The sequence below is a fragment of the Prionailurus bengalensis genome, chromosome E1 (genome assembly GCF_016509475.1).
Source record: "Prionailurus bengalensis isolate Pbe53 chromosome E1, Fcat_Pben_1.1_paternal_pri, whole genome shotgun sequence".
Taxonomy (NCBI): domain Eukaryota; kingdom Metazoa; phylum Chordata; class Mammalia; order Carnivora; family Felidae; genus Prionailurus; species Prionailurus bengalensis.
Window position 1 is genome coordinate 47,332,951 of NC_057347.1, and position 21,814 is coordinate 47,354,764.

At 41.3% G+C, this 21,814-nt stretch overlaps 1 protein-coding gene across 5 annotated transcripts in view; it reads left to right on the top strand.

Moving 5' to 3' along the window:
- HELZ (helicase with zinc finger) overlaps positions 1 to 21,814 on the top strand; it is a 159,254-nt gene that overhangs the window by 736 nt on the left and 136,704 nt on the right. For 2 of the 5 annotated variants that reach the window (XM_043585067.1, XM_043585061.1), the window contains exons 2-3: positions 683 to 738; positions 5,255 to 5,311. The gene's annotated coding sequence lies outside the window, so the exon portion shown is untranslated. The other 3 variants (XM_043585062.1, XM_043585066.1, XM_043585065.1) reach the window with 2 other exon arrangements.

The following is a 21,814-nucleotide window of genomic DNA, read 5'->3' on the forward strand; positions in this document are numbered from 1 at the left end:
TTCTTTTAAGACTCCCCTTTCCTCGGGGTAAGGACTGCAGTTTTATTTAGGGAACTTTGATTCCTCTCTCCTCAAATTATTTGAGCTTTCTGCACCCTACCCTTAGCTGAGGATCCTTCAGACAGGGCTGGAAGCCAAGGGTCTTAGGATTCTTGGATTGGGATCCTCCGGTTTTGTTTGAAACTCAAAATTGTTATTCCTTCTCCTTCACAACTTAGACTTTTCGGGCAAATCGTTAATATGTATAATTCCAGAGACAGTGGATGCCGGGTGTGGGTGGGAGGTGGGGTGGGGAGGGAGGAGTTGTTCTGGCTAGTTTGTTCTTAATTTTGCCCTGTCTTAAACTTACATTAATGAGGTTTCTTGTCCTTTATTTCTTTTTTTTCCTTCTTTGAAAGTAAAATCAGTCAGTGTTGAAAGAGATGACTTTTTTTTTTTTTTTTTTTAACATTTTGGATCTTAAGAGAATTTTATAGTCTATTCTGCCATCACACAGAAAGGAGAAGTGCTTTTATTTTAAACTAAAACAATCATTTACAAAACTGCTTACTGTACCATTTTGGTAACTTTTTCCATTTAAATTTTAGAAGCCCTTTTACTTGGGGCTGATAAAGTTATTTGCTACTGGTGATGCCTGTTATTGGTGGTGTACAGACGCATTTTACTTTTCTATTTGCCTCAGGAATTGGATGAAGTAATTGATCACTAAAGAACTACAGTGCTGATGAGATGTGTAAGGTGAGACTGGAGTTAAGAATGATTTACCTTTTTTCCCCCCTTCTTTATTTTAACTAATGCATAAGGGTGAGGCTGAAACTAAATTGACCATAATAACCATCTTTATTTTCCAAACATCTCAATCAATCACATGGGTGTATAGGCAGGGCTCCATTTAGAAAGGAGAAATGTGTCCTATGGACCAAACTTTCCAGTTGTCGAACATCCTCAGCTATAGTGGAGCGTATCCACAGCCAAATGTTATTTGCAGCTCTCCTTGATCAGTATCTTCACCAGGGGTCATTATATTTAAATTTCCTTGTGTAATTTCAGTTGGATGTCTTAATTTCTTGTGTGTATTGGGAGCCATCACACACTCCACATTGAGCGTTAGTGATTGTGTTTATGTGGATTTTGTGTGTCCACAGTTCCTGGGACTCTTGTCAAATATAACCTTTCCTTTGGAAAGATTTATTTTAGGCATCAGTCTCTCCTTTTGTTTTATAAAAACTGGAATAATACTTGTCACGTGGTTATTTTGAAATAAAAAAACAAGGGTGTTGAGATTTTAGCTTACTAGGGCTAAGACTGGTCTGTCAATTTTGGGTCATATGTGATATGTGAATTGGAAGTGTTGCTTTAATCTAACTTAGAATGCTTTGGATTTAAAGGACATTGATAGAGCGTTCGTGAACACTTATAATTCAGTAAGGAGGAGGAGAGAAGTTTGCTAATTTTACATTTTTCACAAGCACTTTTCTCAACTTTAAAAATATTTTGTTACGGTTTATTGAGAAAATGTACAGTTATCTTGGGAAATTGGTCATTGTTTGTGTCTGTGTGTGTGTTTTTTCCCCAACACATCTGGGTAGCTTTTGGATTTTGAGATCCTGTCACAAACTTCCTATCTGTCACAATATCTATTTAAGAAGAATAAGCTGTGCTTTATTTTTTTTCCAGATTGAGGCATACTATTGACATTTTGCTTTACCAAAAAAAAAAAAAAAAAAAAAAAAAAAGGAAACCCCCAAAACAACAAAAACAAAACAAAACCGTACACACAAAAACCTGGGAGGGGAAGGTGGACATAAATCAATCATCCTTCTGTCAGTGCACAGGCCACATTTGCTTGCGTTTGGAAACTTGTGTGTATTACATAGATTTTTATTTATTTTTTATTTTTTATTTAAAAAGTTTATTTTTTTATTTTTTTATTTTTTTATTTTACTTTTTTTTTTCAACGTTTATTTATTTTTGGGACAGAGAGAGACAGAGCATGAACGGGCGAGGGGCAGAGAGAGAGGGAGACACAGAATTGGAAACAGGCTCCAGGCTCTGAGCCATCAGCCCAGAGCCCGACCCGGGGCTCGAACTCACGGACCGCGAGATTGTGACCTGGCTGAAGTCGGACGCTTAACCGACTGCGCCACCCAGGCGCCCCTAAACAGTTTTTTTAATGTTTATTTTTGAGAGACAGACAGTGTGAGAGGGCAAGGGGTAGAGAGAGAGGGAGACACAGAATCCGAAGCAGGCTCCAGGCTCTGAGCTGTCAGCACACAGCCTGATGCCAGGCTCGAACTCACAAACCGAGAGATCATGACCTGAGCTGAAGCCGGACGTTTAACTGACTGAGCCACCCAGGAGCCCCCATAGATTTTTATTTTTATTCTTTGCTGAGCAAATGTGGATTTTAAAATTTATTTTCAGCTTACAGATAGAGGCATATTCATGCCTTAGACCTCCCAATCAAGACCTTTTATTTTTATTTATTTATCTATTTAATTTTGCAGATTACTTTGTGGAAAGGAACCAGTGATCTCTGTCTTGGCCGATGGAGATGTTTGTTTGTGGTCTGAAAAATTGAATATTTAGGACACCTGCCTGGTTCAGTTGGAAGAGCATGAGACTCTTGATCTCTGGGGTCATGAGTTTGAGCCTTATGTTGGGTGTAGAGAATGCTAAAAAAATAAATAAGGAAAAACTTAAAAAAAATTGAGTATTTAGACATAGGTAGTCTCTTGTGGCTAGTGTTGTTTGGCCTGCATTGTGTCAAGACATTTTCCACAATTTTCATACGTGTAGACCATGTAAATTGTCAGTAGTCATTTCAAAGTGAAGTTAGTGGTTGGCCATCAAACAAGTTGTTACACAAAGTATTCTAAAATAAGAAGTACCTTCGTCTTAAAGGTTGAGGCAAAGTAGAAGTCTGTCTTTTAGCTGCATAAAGGCAGCTTTTTTCGTCTATCCTTTTGGCTGAGAAGCTAGGACACTATTTTTAGGTGAGGCTGTAGTTTTGGGGAGTCATTAAGTACCTCTCTGTCAGGTGGCAGACTTGTTTTTTTGCCACTGTTAGCAAGATTTTTCGTTTTCTAATATCAAAAATATTCAGTCTGCATCATTATAAAGTCTGTATACATTTATGGACTGGCCAGTGTTTTACTGGAGAGGGGAGGGATGCTAAAACAACAGGACAGATCATCAGGCAGAGGGCCTTGTGTAGTTTAAAAATACACAGCATATTCATGAAAGGCTAAGAATATTGCAGAGGGACCTACAAATAAGTAGACCAGATCTTGTACATGCATTTTTATCCCCTGTTTAAGAGGTAGGCTTGGTATTAATATTAAATGCAAGTTAGTCTATAATTGTCTGACTATATTTAAGATCCAAATACGGGCTCAGCACAAGAAATCACATCCTTGGCCTCTTGTTTCAAATGCATAGAAGATTTTGGGCCAAGTTTATTAACTTGTTGATAAACAAGGTAGGGGGAGGGGCTACTTAAAAATTACGAGCAAATTGTTATGGTTGTGTATTCTCATAAACGTAGATAAGTGTGCCTGCAAATGCAGTTTGATTTCTAAGTAATATTTTGAAATGTTTTCTGGGAAAGAACTATGTTATGTGTGGAGAATGTGGACACACCAGCTTACAGTTCATTTAAATTGATGGGTGTAGTCAGGATTTATGTAGCATTGGCTAGAAGCAACATAAAACACAGTGGTTTGTCACTTCAGGAGTGGCTGGGGTAATACTTTTGAGTAATCCTGAATTTTAATAGAGTTATTATTCCTTTTTTTAACAAATTGTAGATGTTGTGTGAAGACTTTTAATTTCTATATGTAATATAATTTTTAAAAGCTGTCAGTTGTCTAAAACTAGGTGACAGTTTTTCAGAGTCATACTAACTTGTTTACTTGTATAAATTGTACTGGGTCATTTCTCTAAGAGCAGGAAGTTGTCTGGTAAAACCAACGTTTATATATTCATCCTGCTTTGAACCAAAAAACCCCCGATTCATCATTAGATCTTCAGAGAATGCATGGCATCTTTTTTGACTGAACCATTCTGAAGTGTGAATGTTTGTGATTTTTGTCATTTTGGTGCCATATTTTAGGTGTTCTCAGCACATCTGAATTTGCCTTTTTGCTTTCTTCTGTGGAAATTCTCCTTGTGGTGACAATATTCCTGTAAGGGGAAGCTTCCTGTCACTAGGCAAAATGTATAAGTAACATAGTTTTAAACAGTTGTTTTTATGCAAAACTGACGCATGCTGTGGTAAACAAATTTGAACAGTACTTAAGTGTATAAAGTAAAAAAGATGGAAAAAAAAAAAGCCTTTGTTCCTTTTCCTCCATCTTTAGTTGTATTCCCTTGAGCTGACCATGGAAAGCAGTTGGTGCCATTTGGCTTTTGGAAGACCTGTTACTGGGTATTTATACTAGTAGTAGGGAAAGCAGAGGGAGAAGTCACAGAAGGCGTGGCCACTGAACCAGTTCAGATGTTATGCAGGGGCTAACATCTCTTTCCTGCTGATGTTAAGTAATACTGATAATCGTAAACTACCATCAGTTTAAGATAACTGTAATTGAATTGTTAGTGAGACACCCGGTTAATTCCATGGTCGGGATGGTACACTTTTGATTTGTTGATCCCGTAAGGAAAAAAAAAAAATATTTGTGAATTGAATTTATATAACCTTAGGGCTGGGGGTAATGGTGGTAATTACCACCTGTAGAATTTTATGATAAACCACACAGTGTGTTTACTATAGTCTCTTTATAACTCATCATCTCTCCTTTAATTCTCGGAACAACCCGAAGATACTGGTTGTTATTTCTGTTTTGCCTAGGAGGAGATTTAGGCCAAATGTGAACAACTAGCTAACAGATGTCATGATGACTAGTAGCTTGTGGTGCTGGCCTGTCTTGGAAGGCCTGTGCTCTTCCCACTGCAGTGTGCTCTGCTGCTCATCCCTGGTCTGTCTGATTTTCCAGATGAGGAGATTTAGGCCTGCAGAAGTCAAGTGACTTGCCCAAGGTCACACAGCTAAGTAATAGCAACAATAAACCAAACTTTTATCTCTGGTCTCTTATCTCAGGACTTTTGGTCCTGGCTGATCAGGCTACATTTTACTGAAATACTATGGACCAGAAGACCATACGCCGTGAATATTGGATACAAACGCTTCAGAACTGATACATCAGCAAAGGTGTTTTCTACTATGTATTGAAAAGCTTCCTTTTCTCTCTTTCAGAAATTATAAAGAGCTCTGATGGGCTATTTGGGTGATACCCAGTGCAGTGAACTGCAGGTGAGTAAGGTTTAGGAGAGCTTTATTTAGAAAACAAGAACTTGGTGATGCCTGAGGAAGAGAGGAGAGCCTTTAAATGTAGAGTGTCTGGCCAGGAAGCATAAGCTGGGACAAGGTGCAGTGATGCTGGATGGTAGGGAAGCTGTGGAAACCTGAAGATGCGGGTCCTGACTGAATTGGCTGCTTCTGGAACAGACTGGATGAGGATGAACATACTCTGAGGAGCCCGGGGGCCGCTCTGCCAGAGTTTGTTTGAAGAGAAGCCAGGGTAGGTTAATCTTCTACTTACGTTCTGATTGAGTAACTGCACAGAGACGACTCCTATCTGCATATGATTAGAACTTGAGAGGCCCTTCAGTTTCTGAGTCAGCATTCTGGAGTGGTAATCCCCCTGTGCTCCCATGAACTTGGGGAAGTATCGAATAGTTTTGTTTTTCCCGTTATCTGCTGTGTGTGTGTTGTCACGAATGACTGTATATATCTGCATTTTTGTGCATCTAGATAGTGAGAACACAGCAATAGAAACAAAAGGTTAAACTTTCTTTCCTAATGGTTGTTTTAATTAGTCCTTCATATTTGTTGTCTTTTGCTGAAATGCCCTGCTAAGAAAGGCCATTTAATCTTCATTATTTGTAATTCACAAGAACTAATTTTCTTGGTCCATGATAGCATCTTGGTCTTCATTTTAAATTTGGACAATGGTGATACTACAGCAAAAACAATTAGAAGACTGTTTTGATACTGTCCTTGTGGGGCATCAGTGCTAAAATTATGTTTTGATATATTTTTCAGTGCTAGTCTTTTTTAAACCTCACCAGCTCAAGGAAGCTTCATCTGTTGATAAAATATCTTGCCATCCTGCCTTATGGCCTCTGGCCTCTGGTTTATAAGACATGGCCAGCTACTTTTTACCCATCTGCTTTCAGCTGGAGTTTCCAGTTTTCTGTTCTTTGTAGCTGGAATAACTTTTCTTTTTCCCTTTCACTGTACCTTGGTCTCTTGGCCCTTAGTTCTTTGATTTGTCCATGATTTCAGACTGCTTTTTAAATGTGATACAGTCCCTCACTGAGGCAGCAAGTTGGCTTTGAGAATACCCGAAACTTGAATGTGACGCTACTGTATCTTTTCAGGTTTTATAACTGAATGTGGGCTTGGCTCTTTGCTGATTGTCTTTGTTTTTGAGGCTGTGCTTGTTTTGCATGATTCATGGGTTCATGGGTGTGATCTGAAGACCATTCGAGATGGTTCGTTGGTCCTTGGAAAGCTGTGGTCTGGGGTTGTCATATAGAGGTCATTGTGATAAGGAATGTGTGAGTTCTCTGGTAAGGCCAGAATGCTCAGTGATAGGTTGGACCTTTTCTAAGGTTCTGTCAAGCTTGTATCCTGGAACCCCTCTTTCTTGAGTATGGGGGGACTTTCTTTTTTAAGTTAAGAGGAATGGATATTAAATTGTTAAATATTTAGATTATTACCATAAAATCGTTGATTTTCTTTTTGGTGTTCCATCAAAAACTATATATGTATGTATACACGTGTATACATACAAGCATTTACATGTATATCTGTGTACATATATATATTTTATTCATGTCTAATTATAGTGCATGTAATTGGATTTTTTTCTGCTTGTTAGATCATGGAACATTTTCATGTTATAGGTGTCACAATTTTAATTTTTATGCTTACATTTTGAAAGGGCGCAAAATATTTCATCAAGTCATGCTCCCATAATTTACTTAAATTTTTTAATGTTAGGTTAAACATGTTGCTCCCTGGTTTTCACTTAATACTTTAATCTACATTATTGTAGATGTTTATTATTTTTTGACTAATTCTAGTTCTAGGACACATTTCTGAGTGTTGTGTTATACTTTTTTTTTTTTTAATGTTTATTTTTTGAGAGAGAGAGACGGGGTGTGAGCAGGGAAGGGGCAGAGAGAGGGAGACAGAATCCAAAGCCGGCTCCGGGCTCTGAGCTGTCCACCCGGAGCCTGATGTGAGGCCCGAACCCACAAACCATGAGATCATGACCTGAGCTGAAGTAGGTTGCTTAACTGACTGAGCCACCCAGGCTCCCCCTGAGTGTATTGTGTTAAATGGAATGAATGTTATTATGACTTTTGATATGTGTTGCCACGCTGTTTTTCAAGAATGTTGTACCAGTTTGTACTATTAGCAGAAACACGGATGTACCTGTTTTACCATAACTGGACAGAAATACATTTTTTCCTTAAAAGTTTTTGCTCACTGGGGCGCCTGGGTGGCTCAGTCAGTTGGGCATCTGACTTCGGCTCCGGTCATGATCTCACAGTTTGCGGGTTTGAGCCCGGCGTCGGGCTCTGTGCTGACAGCTCAGAGCCTGGAGCCTGCCTCAGATTCTGTGTCTCCCTCTCTCTCTGCACCTCTGCCCCCTGCTCACGCTCCGTTTCTCTCCCTCTCTCAAAAATAAATAAGCATTAAAAAATATTAAAAAAAAATTTTTTTTAATGTTTAGTTTTGAGACATGGAGAGGCAGAACATGAACGGGGGAGGGTCAGAGAGAGGGGGAGACACAGAATCCGAAGCAGGCTCCAGGCTCTGAGCTGTCAGCACAGAGCCCGATGCGGGGCTCGAACTCACGGACCGTGAGATCATGACCTGAGCCGAAGTCGGACGCCTAACCGACTGAGCCACCCAGGCGCCCCTAAAAAAAATTTTTTAAAAAAGTTTTTGCTCATTTGGTAGTGTAAAATGACATTTGCTTTTCTTTGTTCTATAGCGTTGAATTTCATTCTTTGAAATCTCTTCATGGTAAATTGTGCGTATCCTCTGCTATTTTGCGCAATACAGTATCGATGTAAGCTTCGGATAGTAAGGCGAGTATAACCAGGTGATGATAGGTAGTTAATAAAAAGATAACCAGAACCAATTCAGTGAAAACGTTCAAAGAGGTCTAGATGGTCAGGGATCTTGGGGACAGTGGTTGAGGGGGAACAGATGGATTATTCCAAGATTCAATTCAGCAAATGTTTCCTGGGCATCCACTTTATACAGTGTGCCACGTGCGTCCTCTGAGTGCTTCTCAAGTCGTCGTCTCGGCATCTGCCTGGTTGGAGGCGGAGGCTACTTGAGAATGCTTGAGACTTGACCAGTGGGGACTCTGGCTGCCGAAGTCCCTGTGTGGCTGCTTGGAGGGCCGAGGGGATCACCGTGTGGAATATCTGTAGCTCATTCATGGCATACCATCATGTCTTCACACAGTCTTTGAGAAACTGTCTTGTGAGGAATACGAAGATGAATAAAACCTGTTTCCTACTCACAAGGAACGAATCCGCTCGTAGGGAGAACAGGGGCACCAGAAAATGAAAGGACTACTAGGAGTTTGATAGGTGCTCTAAAAGAGGTTCCACCAAGGTGCTTAGGGGTTAAGTAGAGGGAGTGATACTGTCCCCTTGGGGATATCAGGGAACACTTCAGTTGAAGAAGCGGCATTTAAATTGACCCCCCCGAAGAGGAGAAGCGATGGAAGGAGGCATTCTGGAGGGAAGGATAGCTTGGGCAGAGGCTGGGGTTGGTGCCAGAATGAGGTGGGTGCCAGGAAACTGTGCGTCTAAACTCGTTGGACCCTGGGAGACATAACGGAACGCGGTGGAAGATGAGGCCGCAGAGAGGTCAGGACTGGGTCTTGGAGGGTGTTGAGTGCCAAACCGAGGATGAGTATGATGGATTGGCCGTGAGGAGACACAGAGAGGGACTTAGTTGTGCTCATGGCAGTAGTTCAGGCGAGGGCCTGAATTGAGTCGATGGCCTTGGGGATGGAAAGGAGGTGACAGATTCAGAAGATATTTTGGAGGTTGAACAGGGTTGTGGTGACTGATTAGGCAGGAGGGGAAGGAAACAGTCAGTTCTAAGTCAGAGGTGATGTTGAGGTGTTTATGCTTGGGTGGCTGGCAGAATGGGCATCGGGAATAGGGACATCAGAAGCAAGAACACGTCCTAGGGGTTTGGAATAGAGAAAAGATGAATTTGGTTTTGTTTGTTGAGTTCCAGAAGCTAGGAGAAAGCCGAAGTCAGAATTTTAGTCCTAGAAGGAACAGATGAGGAAGTTCAGGGCCCAGAGGCATTAGAGGAGCCAGAGAGGTCTCGTACTTACTAAAACCAAGCACACATGAAGCTTCCTGACTCCCAGTCCAGTGTCCCCTTCCCTCCCTCACTGCCAAGAGCTGAAGGTTGTCATCTGGCTGTTGTCCTCACATTCAGGTGTACTCAGTAGAAAGTTGGGAGTGGCGGAGTTTACGTTGGGGAATGAGGACTTGCTTTTTTTATTTTTAACTTTGAAAAATTATTTTATTATTTTTTATTTATTTTATTTTAGAGAGTGAGCGAGCAGGGGAGAGGGAAAGAGAGAGAGAAAGAGAGAGAGAATCCCCAGCAGACTCCATGCTCAGAATTCCTGTTCTGCCTCAGACTTTGTGTTTTGGGCAAACCCCTGAAGTCTTCTTAGTTTGTGAGATGGAGATAAATAATATCAGCTTTGTAAAATCCCTTGAGACAAGGTATGTCAAAACCCTCTATGAACTCTAAACTTTCGGGCTAAATTATTATGCGGGTTTTAGTTGTCAGTAGTAACAAAAAAGTCGTGCTCTTCAACTTCAGGGTTCTGTGTTGCTGGCATAAAGTGTACCTGATTCAACAAATTTTTATTTTTCAGCACATACTTAGGTCAGGAACCTGGGGCTTCAATAGTGAACAAAGCAGACAAAATCCCACCTCCCATGGAGTTCATATTCTAGACCTGGGGGGTAATAGTGAGCTGATGCTTTTATAACAGTGGCGAGACACTGTTCTAAGTACTTTTATAATTTAACCTATTTAATTCTTGCAAGAGGCTTGCAAGGTAGATACTGTTATTATCCCTATTTTGCAGATTGGGAGATTGAGGCAGAGTTATGTAGGTTGTCTCAGGTTGCCATGCCAAGATTGAAATTCAGGCAGATCTGGTTTCAAGCTTGTAAACTCTTTTTTTTTTTTTTCTTAAATTTTTAATGTTTATTTTTGAGAGAGAGGGAGGAGAGAGCATGAGCTGGGGAAGGGCAGAGAGAGGGGGGGACGGAGGATCCAAAGCGGGCTCGATGCTGACAGCAGAGAACCCGATGTGGGGCTTGAACCCACAAGCCACGAGATCATGACCTAAGCTGACGTTGGGTGCTTAACCGACTGAGCCACCCAGGCACCCCCTCAAGCTTGCATACTCTTAACTCCTGTTCTGTAGAACATTTTAAATTCATTCATGGTATACTAATGTTTAATAACAGAAAAGGTAGGCCCACATCGAAATTAATTCTAAGCAAATAAGTTTTTCTTGTATACAAAACAAAACAAAAACTCATGAAAAGTGATGTTAGTTCTCTGGGGATGGTGACACAGTAGTAGTCTTTCATAGAAAAAAATTTTTCTCCCTAACTTTTCATAGGCTTCATCAACTTTTTTGGTTTCTTTAGATACAAATGGCCGTGTCAATGGAAGGAAGTAATTTTTCTGCTGACACTTGGACAGAATCTCTTCTTGAATGAATCCCCTTCTTGATTTTTTACCTTTTTTACCTTTGCCTCCACTCCCCTCCCTTTTGTTATCTTAGGGGCAATTCCCTTCTCCGATCTCTCCTGTTCTCTGTTCTTTCTTGTTCTCACCGCTCTTCTGTCCTCACCAGTCTCATCAGCTGGCCATGTCTTGAGAGAGTGCCTGCCTCCCGCCTTCTCTTTCCTTTTTTTTTTTTTAACGTTTATTTATTTTTGAGACAAAGAGAGACAGAGCATGAACGGGGGAGGGTCAGAGAGAGAGAGGGAGACATAGAATCCGAAGCAGTCTCCAGGCTCTGAGCCATCAGCACAGAGCCCAACGCAGGGCTTGAACTCACGGACCGCGAGATCATGACCTGAACCGAAGTCGGACGCTTAACCGACTGAGCCACCCAAGCGCCCCCCCCCCCCCCCACCCGCCTTCTCTTTCCTAGCTTGCCGCTCACCAACCACCTTGGACTCGGTCCTGTGTTTTGGCTTTTCTGAGTTTATTTAGTGGGACTAATTTCTCACCTTTGACTCTGGCTCTTGGTCCTTCTTTTTTTATTAAAAAAAATTTTTTTTTAAATGTTCATTTATTTTTGAGAGACAGAGCACAAGCAGGGAAGGGGCAGAGAGAGAGGGAGACACAGAATCCAAAGCAGGCTCCAGGCTCTGAGCTGTCAGCACAGAGCCCAACGCGGGGCTCGAACTCACGAACTGCAAGATCATGACCTGAGCCTAAGTCGGATGCTTAACCAACTGAGCCACCCAGGCGCCCCTGCTCTTGGTCCTTCTTCATGGGTAGGGCATACTGGGAAATGGACCATGAGGAGTCCTTAAGTTTGCTTCTGGATTAAGCCATGGGCCTCACTGCTTATAAGGAGGTTATTAAGGCTTGTGTACTTGTAGTTTTTAGAATTTTGGTTAAATATGCATGACAAGAAATTTACCATTTTAGCCATTTTTGTATTCATTTCAGTGGCAGTAAGTACAATCGTGTTGTTGAACTGCCTCCACCATCTGTCTCTAAAACTCTCATTGCCCTGAACCGAAACTGTGTACCTGTTAAACAACTCTCCATTTCCCCCTCCTGCAAGCCTCTGGCAACCAGCATTCTATTTTCTGTCTATGAATTTGCCATTCTAGGTCCCTCATATAAGTGCAATCATACATTGTCCTTTGTGCCTGGCTTTTTTCACCTACCGTAGTGTCTTCAGGGCTCACCTATGTTGTGGCACGTGTCAGCATTTCCTTCCTTCTTAAGGCTAAATAACATGCCATTGTATGTAAATGCCACATTTTTTTTTTTAAATTTTTTTTTTCAACGTTTATTTATTTTTGGGACAGAGAGAGACAGAGCATGAACAGGGGAGGGGCAGAGAGAGAGGGAGACACAGAATCGGAAACAGGCTCCAGGCTCTGAGCCATCAGCCCAGAGCCCGACGCGGGGCTCGAACTCCCGGACCGCGAGATCGTGACCTGGCTGAAGTCGGATGCTTAACCGACTGCGCCACCCAGGCGCCCCAAATGCCACATTTTTAATCCATTCATCTGCGGATGGACACTTGGGTTGTTTCCACCTTTTGGCTGTTAGACATAATGCTGCTGTGAACATGGTGTACAAATATTTGTTCCAGTCCCTGCTTTTAATTCTTTTGGATATTAACCCAGAAGTAGAATTGTTGCATCTTGTGGTAATTCTGTACTTAATGTTTTCCAAAGTAGTAACACCATCGTATGTCCCACCAGCAGTGTGCAAGGAGTCCAATTTGTTCACATCCTCACCAACACTTGCTATTTTCTGGGCTTTTTTTTTTTTTTTTTTATAGTAGCCATCCTAATGGGTGTGAAATGATAATGTAAACTTATTTATTAAAAAATTTTTTTTTTCAAATGTTTTCATTGATTTTTGAAGGAGAGAGAAAGGGAGAGAGAGGCACAGAGCGTGAGCGGGGGAGGAACAGAGAGAGAGGGAGACACAGAATTCGAAGCAGGCTCCAGGCTCTAAGTTGTCAGCACAGAGTCCGATGCGGGGTTGAACTCACTAACTGTGAGATCATGACCTGAGCTGAAGTCGGACGCTTAACCGACTGAGCCACCCAGGCGCCCCTAAACTTATTTATTTTTTAAGATTTTTAAGCAGTCTCTGTACTCAACATGGGGCTCGAACCTACAACCCTGAGATTGAGTCACATGCTCCACTCACTGAGCCAGCCAGGTGCCACAAATGTATATCTATTTGAAGGTTGTTTTATATAGAATAATAGAATTTCAGCACTAGAAATGATATTAAGGATTTCTAATCCAATTAGCAGTTGACAGCAAAGGATGTTCTATGCCTTAGCATTTACATTTCTTTCTCAACCAGAGAGTGGCGTTTTGGGCAAATGTGTCTATACTGGATCTTAGGCTCAAGATGAGCTATGCGTGTACTAGGGTACATGAAATACAGTTTTTTTTTAAATTAAGATTTTAAAAAATATTTATTAAAAATTTTTAAAGTGTTTTGTTTATTTTTGAGAGAGAGCAATAGAGTGTGAGTGGGGGAGGGGCAGAAGGCGAGGGAGACACAGAATCTGAAGCAGGCTCCAGGCTCCAAGCCGTCAGCACAGAGCCCGACACAGGGCCCGAACCCATGAACGGGGAAGATCATGACTTGAGTCGAAGTCGGACGCTTAACCAACTGAGCCACTCGGGCACCCCAATGTTTGTTTACTTTTGAGAAGAGTGAAAGCAGGGAAGGGGCAGAGAGAGGGGGACATAGGATCCAAAGTTGACACTGTGCTGATAGGCTGACAGCATTGAGCCCAGTGCGGGGCTCGAACCCACAAACTGGGAGATCATGACCTGAGTTGAAGTTGGATACTCAACCAACTGAGCCACCCAGACGCCCCTATACTGTATTGTTTTATAATCAACTTGTTTTTACTTAACCAAATGGGAGCAGGAAACTCTGTACTGAGTTTCAAACGCTGATTTGAAAATATATTTTTAGAACATAGATTGTTGGTAAATTAAAGACAGCTTTTAAGAGGGATGATGGTGGTTGGTGGTACTGTTTTAATTATGCAGTTGGCTTTTTAAAAATCGATTTATGTTTTATATAAAGAGCTCAACTGTTTGAGATTATGTGTTTACAAGTCTACACAGATAATCTAAAAGGGAAAATGAAGAAATGCAAATAGAAAATTTTTGTAGTCATAAAGTTTTCTTGGCAAGCAGCAACCTTTTCTAGAAAGTCAGTCTTTTAATGTAATTTGATTGCTTCATAAATGTGGGTTTTTAAATATGTGTACTTTTAATGATTAGTAAGCATGTTAAATGATTTGGGAGGAGGCTCAAACTTTTCAAGAAATAATTTGGAATTATTGAAAGAAGGCTATTGCCAGAATTGCTAGCAATTCTAAAATATGGGTCAGGAAAAGCCAAGCTAGTAGATGGAAGAAAACCCCTCGTTTTAGCTGCTGATACAGCTTTTAAAATTTAGTTTTTCTTGGGGCACCTGGGTGGCTCAGTCGGTTGAACGTCCGACTCTTGGTTTCAGCCCAGGTCATTATCTCATTGGGCTCTCTGCTGACAGTGTGAAGCCTGCTCAGGATTCTCTCTCTCCCTTTCTCTCCCCCCCCCCCCCCCCCCCCGCCACCAAATAAATACATAAACTTAAAAAAATTAAAAGTTTTTCTTGTTTTTATCATTTTAATTACTAAAACAGATGGTGGAAGGTCCATTAGGGTATTTCTTTTATGTATTTAAAACATTTTACTTTGCTATGTGATTCCATTCATTCTGGAATTTAGGAGAATTTACCTCTTTATGAAAGAAATTATTCAAAATGGAATATGATTGATGATCTTAGTTTCTAGTTTTCTTCTCAATAGGCTTAGTCTCTCTTCTAATGCTTCTTGCATGCTCAGAGATTTATTTATAAGAGTTTTAGAGAAAAGTGCGAGCAAGACTGGGTGAATATTAAACACAGTAGAATGAATAAAACTTTCGCTTTGCAGAATACTTTGCCTGTGTATCTCATAGAACCATCGCAGATTCCAGTTTTGGATAAAAGCAGATAAGTTTAAAGATAACACAACATTCCTCCTTATGACTTGGAATTCTAATGAGTATTTAATTTGGTACAGGACAGTTCTTGGAATGCTTGGCATTCAGGTTATTTTAGGCCATCTCTTTGGGAAGTTCAATTAAAGTCTTTCTTGAATGGCTTTAGTGAATTGAATGGTTGTCTCGGGATATAAATGATACAAAATATGGCCCCGATTTATAAGATGGTTGTGTCGGGCAGATAGGGCATCTTATATGATATATTTAATCCAAAATAATAGATGATTAATCCAAAATAATAGATGATTCTGTAGGGAGTACTGGTTTGGGGAGAGCATCTTAGGGAAGTAGGTATGGAAGCCTTCATTTAAAGGTGAGTAGGAGTTAGGTTCAGAGAGAGAGGAGGGCAGGGACTGCAGGCAGAGGGACGGGCATGGTGTCAGAGACTGGGAAGCCCGACTGCCCGTGGGTTGTGGTGGGAAAGTTAGTTAGGTGGTAGCCAGACTGTGGGTGGCCTGGATATTTAGTACCGAAGCTCCTTGCCACCTCCAGAGGCGTGGCCCTTCATGCTCTGCCCCTTGAGGAAGCCTGACTCCCTAGCTCAGGAGGGAGAAGGGGGTGTGTCCTTCCCCCATGGGGCTAGGTCATGGGGCTTATTTTAATGTATCAATCTGGCTTTTCTTTTGTCACAACATTTACTTTCCAGTAGAGTCTTGTTTTCAGAATAATAGAATTTCCACAGGGAAAATAATAATGCATGAGGCAGATTAAAGGCAAATAATTCAAAAAAAAAAAAAAGTGAATCGCAACTTTTTTCTGGCAGTTCTTCCTTTGTTTACATTTTTGTTTTGTTAGTTGTTTAAAGAAACTTGTGTATTTTATTGTATTTGTCTTTTAAGTTTTCCTATGGTTTTATTGTTATATAGCTTAATAATTGAGGATAACTTGGAGTCCAATCAAGTCCTGATTATGGCTCTTAGTAATTGCTGTCAGAGTGGATAGTGGTAATGTTTAGCACAGCTCTTCAGTCTTGCGAGATCTTTACGAATGCAGCCTGATTCATTCCACCCAAGTCAATCATGAGGGAGATAATTTTTTTTGTTTCTGATGGAGACAAACGTCTAAGAGATACAGAAATCATCTTCGGTTTAGATGGAAGAAATTTTATTTGCTGCTGTGGGCTCCTGCTGTTTGATCACAGTTTATTTTTGTTCTTTGAAGTCTGTCTTTAATCCAATAAGATTTTTAGCTCTTTTGAAATAAAGGGGGGGCCATGCCTACATTAATAAGAAAAATTAATTTAAGGAAGATAACTGATTAAAAAAAATTTTTTTTAATGTGTATTTATTTTTGAGAGAGGGAGAGAGAGAGCACGAGCAGGGGAGGGGGAGAGAGAGAGGGAGACACAGAATCCCAAGCAGGCTCCAGGCTCTGAGCTGTCAGCGGGGCTTGAACTCACAAACTGTGAGATCATGACCTGAGCCGAAGTCGGACGCCTAACCAACTGAGCCACCCAGGCGCCCCATAACTGATTTTTTTTTAAACAATAAAATACATTTCATGCCTTGATTTCATGGTGGTCTGATGGTTATTCTCATACTGTTTTAGAAAGAAGTCCCCAGTGGGCAAAGAATGATGCTTTTAAAAATCACCTTCCTTTTTTTCATCTGTTACTGAAAATATCTTAGTCCAGGCCTGTCTACCTACCGCCTCTGTGGTGCACTATTGATTTCATTTTTCTTCCAATATTTACTTTTGGTTCTAGACAAATTACCTAGTGATGATGGAATTCTTCAAAAATATTCTATATTTTGTGCCAAGTGAACTCAATGATTGCTCTATTTGGAGACATTCTTTCTGAAGGCTCCATTCTTGCCTCTAAAACCTACATGCACGGAAGAGGAAATGTATAGGTTTTCCATTTATTAACAACAAGCTTATCCTTCTGTATCTGTTTCTTTTCAATGTTTAAAAACTATGTTAGGGGCGCCTGGGTGGCTCAGTCGGTTGGGCGACTGACTTCGGCTCAGGTCATGATCTCACACTCCGTGAGTTCGAGCCCTGCGTCGGGCTCTGTGCTGACGGCTCGGAGCCTGGAGCCTGTTTCAGATTCTGTGTCTCCCTCTCTCTCTGACCCTCCTCCGTTCATGCTCTGTCTCTCTATGTCTCAAAAGTAAATAAACGTCAAATAAAAAAAAAATTTTAAAAATAAAAACTATGTTAGGGGCCCCTGGGTGGCTTGGTCGGTTGAGCATCCACCTCTTGATTTCGTCTCAGGTGATGATCTCATGATTTGTGGGTTCGAGCCCTGTGTTGGGTTCTGTGCTGTCAGCATGGAGCCTGCTGGGGCATTTCTCTGTCCTCCTTTCTCTGCCCCTCCCCTGCTTGGATGTGCATGTGCGCGTGCTCGCGCTCTCTCTCTCTCTCTCTCTCAAAATAAATAAACTTTAAAAAACAAAAACCATATTAATTATGACACTGATTCCTATTTTAAAAGCAATTTAAAAGTTTATTCTTAAAATTATCATACGGTAAAAGTTGGCTTTTGTCTTTTGGTGTATACTTCTATTAATTTCCTACATGTATAGTTTGTGCACCTAACACCGCAGTCAGGATACAGAGCAGTGTCCTCACCCTCTTCTTTCATAGTCACCCATCCCCCCCCCCCATAACCCCTCCCGCCACTGACCTTTTTCCATCCCTTTAGTCTTGGCTTTTCGAAAATATAATACAAATGGGATCATACAATATGTAAGCTTTTAAGACTGGGCTCCTTTACTTTTTCAGTCATGGAAGGTATTGCATATATTGCAAACGTATTCTTTTTTTATTGCTGAGTAGTTTTCCATGGTCACTTATTAAGGGGCATTTGGATATATCTCCGTTTTTAGCAGTTATGAATAGAGCTGCTGTGAACGTTTGTGTATAGATTTTTGTGTGAACGTGTCTTTTCATTTCTCCAGGGTAGCTGTCTGGGGAGAGGGGATTGCTGGGTCATGTAGTGAATATGTGTTTAACTTTTTAAAGAAATTGTCAGCCCTTTTTCTGGAGTAGCTGTACCATTTTATATTCCCACCAGCAATGTCTTGAGTGTTCCAGTTCTTCCGCATTGCCGATGTTATCAATGTTTGTAATGTAGCCACTCTAATAGTATGTAGTAGTGTCTAATCATGGTTTTAATTTGCATTTCTCTGATGACTAAAGCCTCATCTTTTCATGTGCTAATTTGCCATCATTATGCCCTCTTTGGAGTGTGTGTGGAAATCTTTTATCCAGCTTTTAATTTGGTTGTTTGCTTATTGTTGAGTTTTGAGACTTCTTTCTGTGTTCAGACACAAATCCTCTTTCAGACATGTGATGTGCAGATAATTTTTTCTTAGTCTTTAGTTTTCGTTCTCTTAACAGTGTCCTTCAAAGAGCCAAAGTGTAATTTTGATGAAGTCCAATATATCAGTGTCTTTCCTTTTTTTTTTATTGTACTAAGATGGATAGATTTTAAAACAAATTTCTTTTCTATAAAAGTAGTGAAAACTAACTTAGTGATAGCGATGTTCTTATAAAGTTGACTTGTGGAAAGTCCAAATGTTATCATTTCTTGGAAAGGTGGTGCTAATTAAAATACTCCTTATCCTTAGTCTTAGGGACGGACGGGACTTTTGCTTCACCAAAGGAGATGATTGGCTTAGGTTTGTGAAGACTTTCACACTTTCTTTTATTTTTATTTTTATTAAATGTTTATTTATTTTTTGAGAGACAGCGAGTGCAAGGGATGGGCAGAGAGATGGAAACTAGGCTCTGCTCTGTCAGCGCAGAGCTGGATGCTGGGCTCAAACTCATGAACCGAACAATGAGATCATGACCTGAGCTTAATGGACTGAGACACCCATGCGCCCCTTTAAGATTTTATTTTTAAGTAATCTCTACACCCAACGTGGGGCTCGAACTCACAACCCGGAGATCAAGAGTTGTGTGCTTCACTGACTAAGCCAGCCAGGCGCTCCTAGAATTGTATTTTTAACAGGCAGAATAACCAAGTATCACATTAAGCCATTTCTCTCCCAAGCCCACTTTTTTCTTCTTTATATTTACCGTTATTAGCAATCAATAACTGTGGCCAGTGTTACTAATAATCGTGTGTATATATATTATAAGACAATTATCAGCTCATTCAGTTCTTCACATCCTGGGAGGTGCTAATCAGACATACATGTATATCAATTAGCCCCAACTGCCTGGGTTAAACTAGAAAGAAATTTCTTGGCTCACTTAATTGCAAAGTCCAGGCATAGTTAGCTGGAGTTGGGGCTCAAGTGATGTCATCAGGACTGTTTCTCCCTATGGATCAACTCTGCCTTTTCCTGTACAGACTTCAGTTGTAGGGGCCATATGTTAGAAAAGTGGCCGCAGCATATTCAACCCCGGGAGCCTCTCACACTTTAGGTTTAGTGGGAAAGAACACCTGTCTTTTTCCCAGAAGCCTCAGCAGAAGTCTCGTGTCTCATTGGTTCTTATGGGGTCACATGTCTTGCCTGAGCCAGTCTTTGTGTTTGGGGCTATGAGCCAGTTGTGGTCACATGACACCCTTGGATTCCTTGATGCGGTCTGCTCTTCAGGAACCATATGGACCGAGAGTAGGGGTGAGGTGAATTCTCGAAGGGAAAATGTGGGCTTTTGTTAGCAGGAAAAGGAATGGATACTGGGTGGCCAAACAACTAATGATATTAGTCTCTTTTTTAGGTCAGCAGCAGATTGCAGGAGTTAATGGATTTGGGTTGGAATCTTGGTTTCCCTTGCCTGTGAAGTCACACACTCCCAAGCCCATGTTCCCCACAGGTGGAGGAGTTTGTAGAAAGTTACATACAGTGTTTTATATTCTTTTTATGCAAGTTGGTTGTTTTTAACAGGAAGAGAAAGAATCAAGGCTGATAGGGGGTAGATCTCACAATGGGCGGATGTGATGCTTCTTCCTGTATCGATGTGATTCACGGGACTCATCTCCATTCCCTGGGCCTCCCTGTCCCCATGGGAGAGACTCTTAGAGCTTGGTCACTGTTTGCCCTTGGATCAGGCTGTTCTGGGCAGGCGGTAGGATTGTATGGTGTTGATACAGCTGTGTCTGTATCCTCGACAAGAGTGTCAGCCACACAGTGAGGTGTATCTGGGTGCTGGCCTCTTCCAGGAGTAGTAGTTCCAGATCTCTTGCTGTGTATTTTCTATGGTCCATTTTAGCATGGCTGAGACATTGTCTCACTTTGACTGGCAGTTTTTATTTTACCCATGAGAAAGCTTTTTTAACTTCTTCAGAAGGAGGATGTGTAGCTAGGTCCTTCTGTTTTCTGAAAAACCGGAGAAAATGGTTGAATAAGACCTGCTTTGTACTGAGGTCCGCACTACAGCTGAGTACCCCTGGTGAGGTTCAGGTAGGACTTAGGGAGAAACTAATTATTAAGACCTGATTAACAAAGGTAAGTGTGGTAGAAACCTTCACATCCTCTTCTGAGATAGGCACTTGAACCTAATGAATCAGACATTAACTCTTCAAGTTAATTCCCCCTGGAGCTGCTGAAGTTAATAGTTCTGTCCCCAATCTGCTGATATATTAATGTTTTGAGATATCCCTGGGGAGTATGCTTGGTGGCTGATGTTGACAGGAGTCTTTGTGATCTCCCTTTGTAGCCAGTTTTAGGGGTTGTCTTGTGTATATCAGTGACATACAAATGTACTTATTTCTCCAGTGGCCATTCTTGCGTAATCATTATCAGTTTATTGAGATGGGTAAAATGGATGAAAATAATTGCTCCGTTAACTAGGTAGTTACGCAGAGTGTTATTTTGTTTACTGTAAATATAGTATTGTATGTTGAGATCAGTGAAGTGTTTCTACTTTATGTAAACTGAAAATTTGGAATTTTAGGGAAATAGCCATAGCTGACGCTTCCTGAGCACTTACTGTGTGCTAGGCATTCTCGTAAGTGTTGTACACACGATACTTCACCTGATCCTACATTAACCATAGGAGGTAGGCAGTAGTTGTTTGCCAATTTTGAGGTGAGCAAGTTGGGTGGGATACTGGAGGTTAAGTCACTCGCCCCAGGCTGTGCAGCTCGTGAGTATCTGAGTGAGGGGGCCGGTGGGTGAGGGGGCCGGGGAATTTTGAATGCAAGGCCTCTGGCTCTGCGTCTGTGCTCTGGCTCCCTGTGCTCTGTTCTGTCCCTAAGAAAGATTTTAGCTTGTGCATTCTTAGTTTTTCTTTTCTTTTCACTTCTTTTGTAATATTTTCTAGATGCGGCTGAGAGTTTTACAGGAAAGATTTGCCAATTCTGAGGCCTTTGGCGTCCATGGGTTTATGCATCTACTTTTGCTATTGTCTGGCAAGCCAACGCGAGAAGCTCGTTTGTATCAGTAGTTGTCAATCAGGAATGAGTTTCCCCCCCCAGGGGACATTTGCTCCGGTCTGGAGATACTTTCGGTTGTCACAAGTTGGGAGGTGCCACTGGCCAGAGATGCTGCTAAATATCTTACAGCACCCAGGACAGCTCTCCCTCGGCAAAGACCTACTCGGACCAAAGTGTCAGTAGCATCATCTGAGGTCTCTATAATCAGTTATTATCTTGTAATGTCGCTATTTTGTCTTCCTTTCTTTAAAGCAAGTCATTCACTTTGCAAATTTTACTTATTCATTTTGAGAGAGAGAGAGAGACAGACAGAGAGACAGACAGAATCCTCAGCGGGCTCCCTACTGTCAGCATGAGCCCAGTGTGGGGCTCGATCTCAGAAGCTGCGAGACCATGCCCTGAGCTGAAATCAGGGGTCCCGTGCTTACCCGACTGAGCCACTCAGGTGCCCCTGCACTTTTTGACCTACGAGTATCTCCAAGTTGAAGGGGCCCGGACGGACCTCTGCAGACGTCT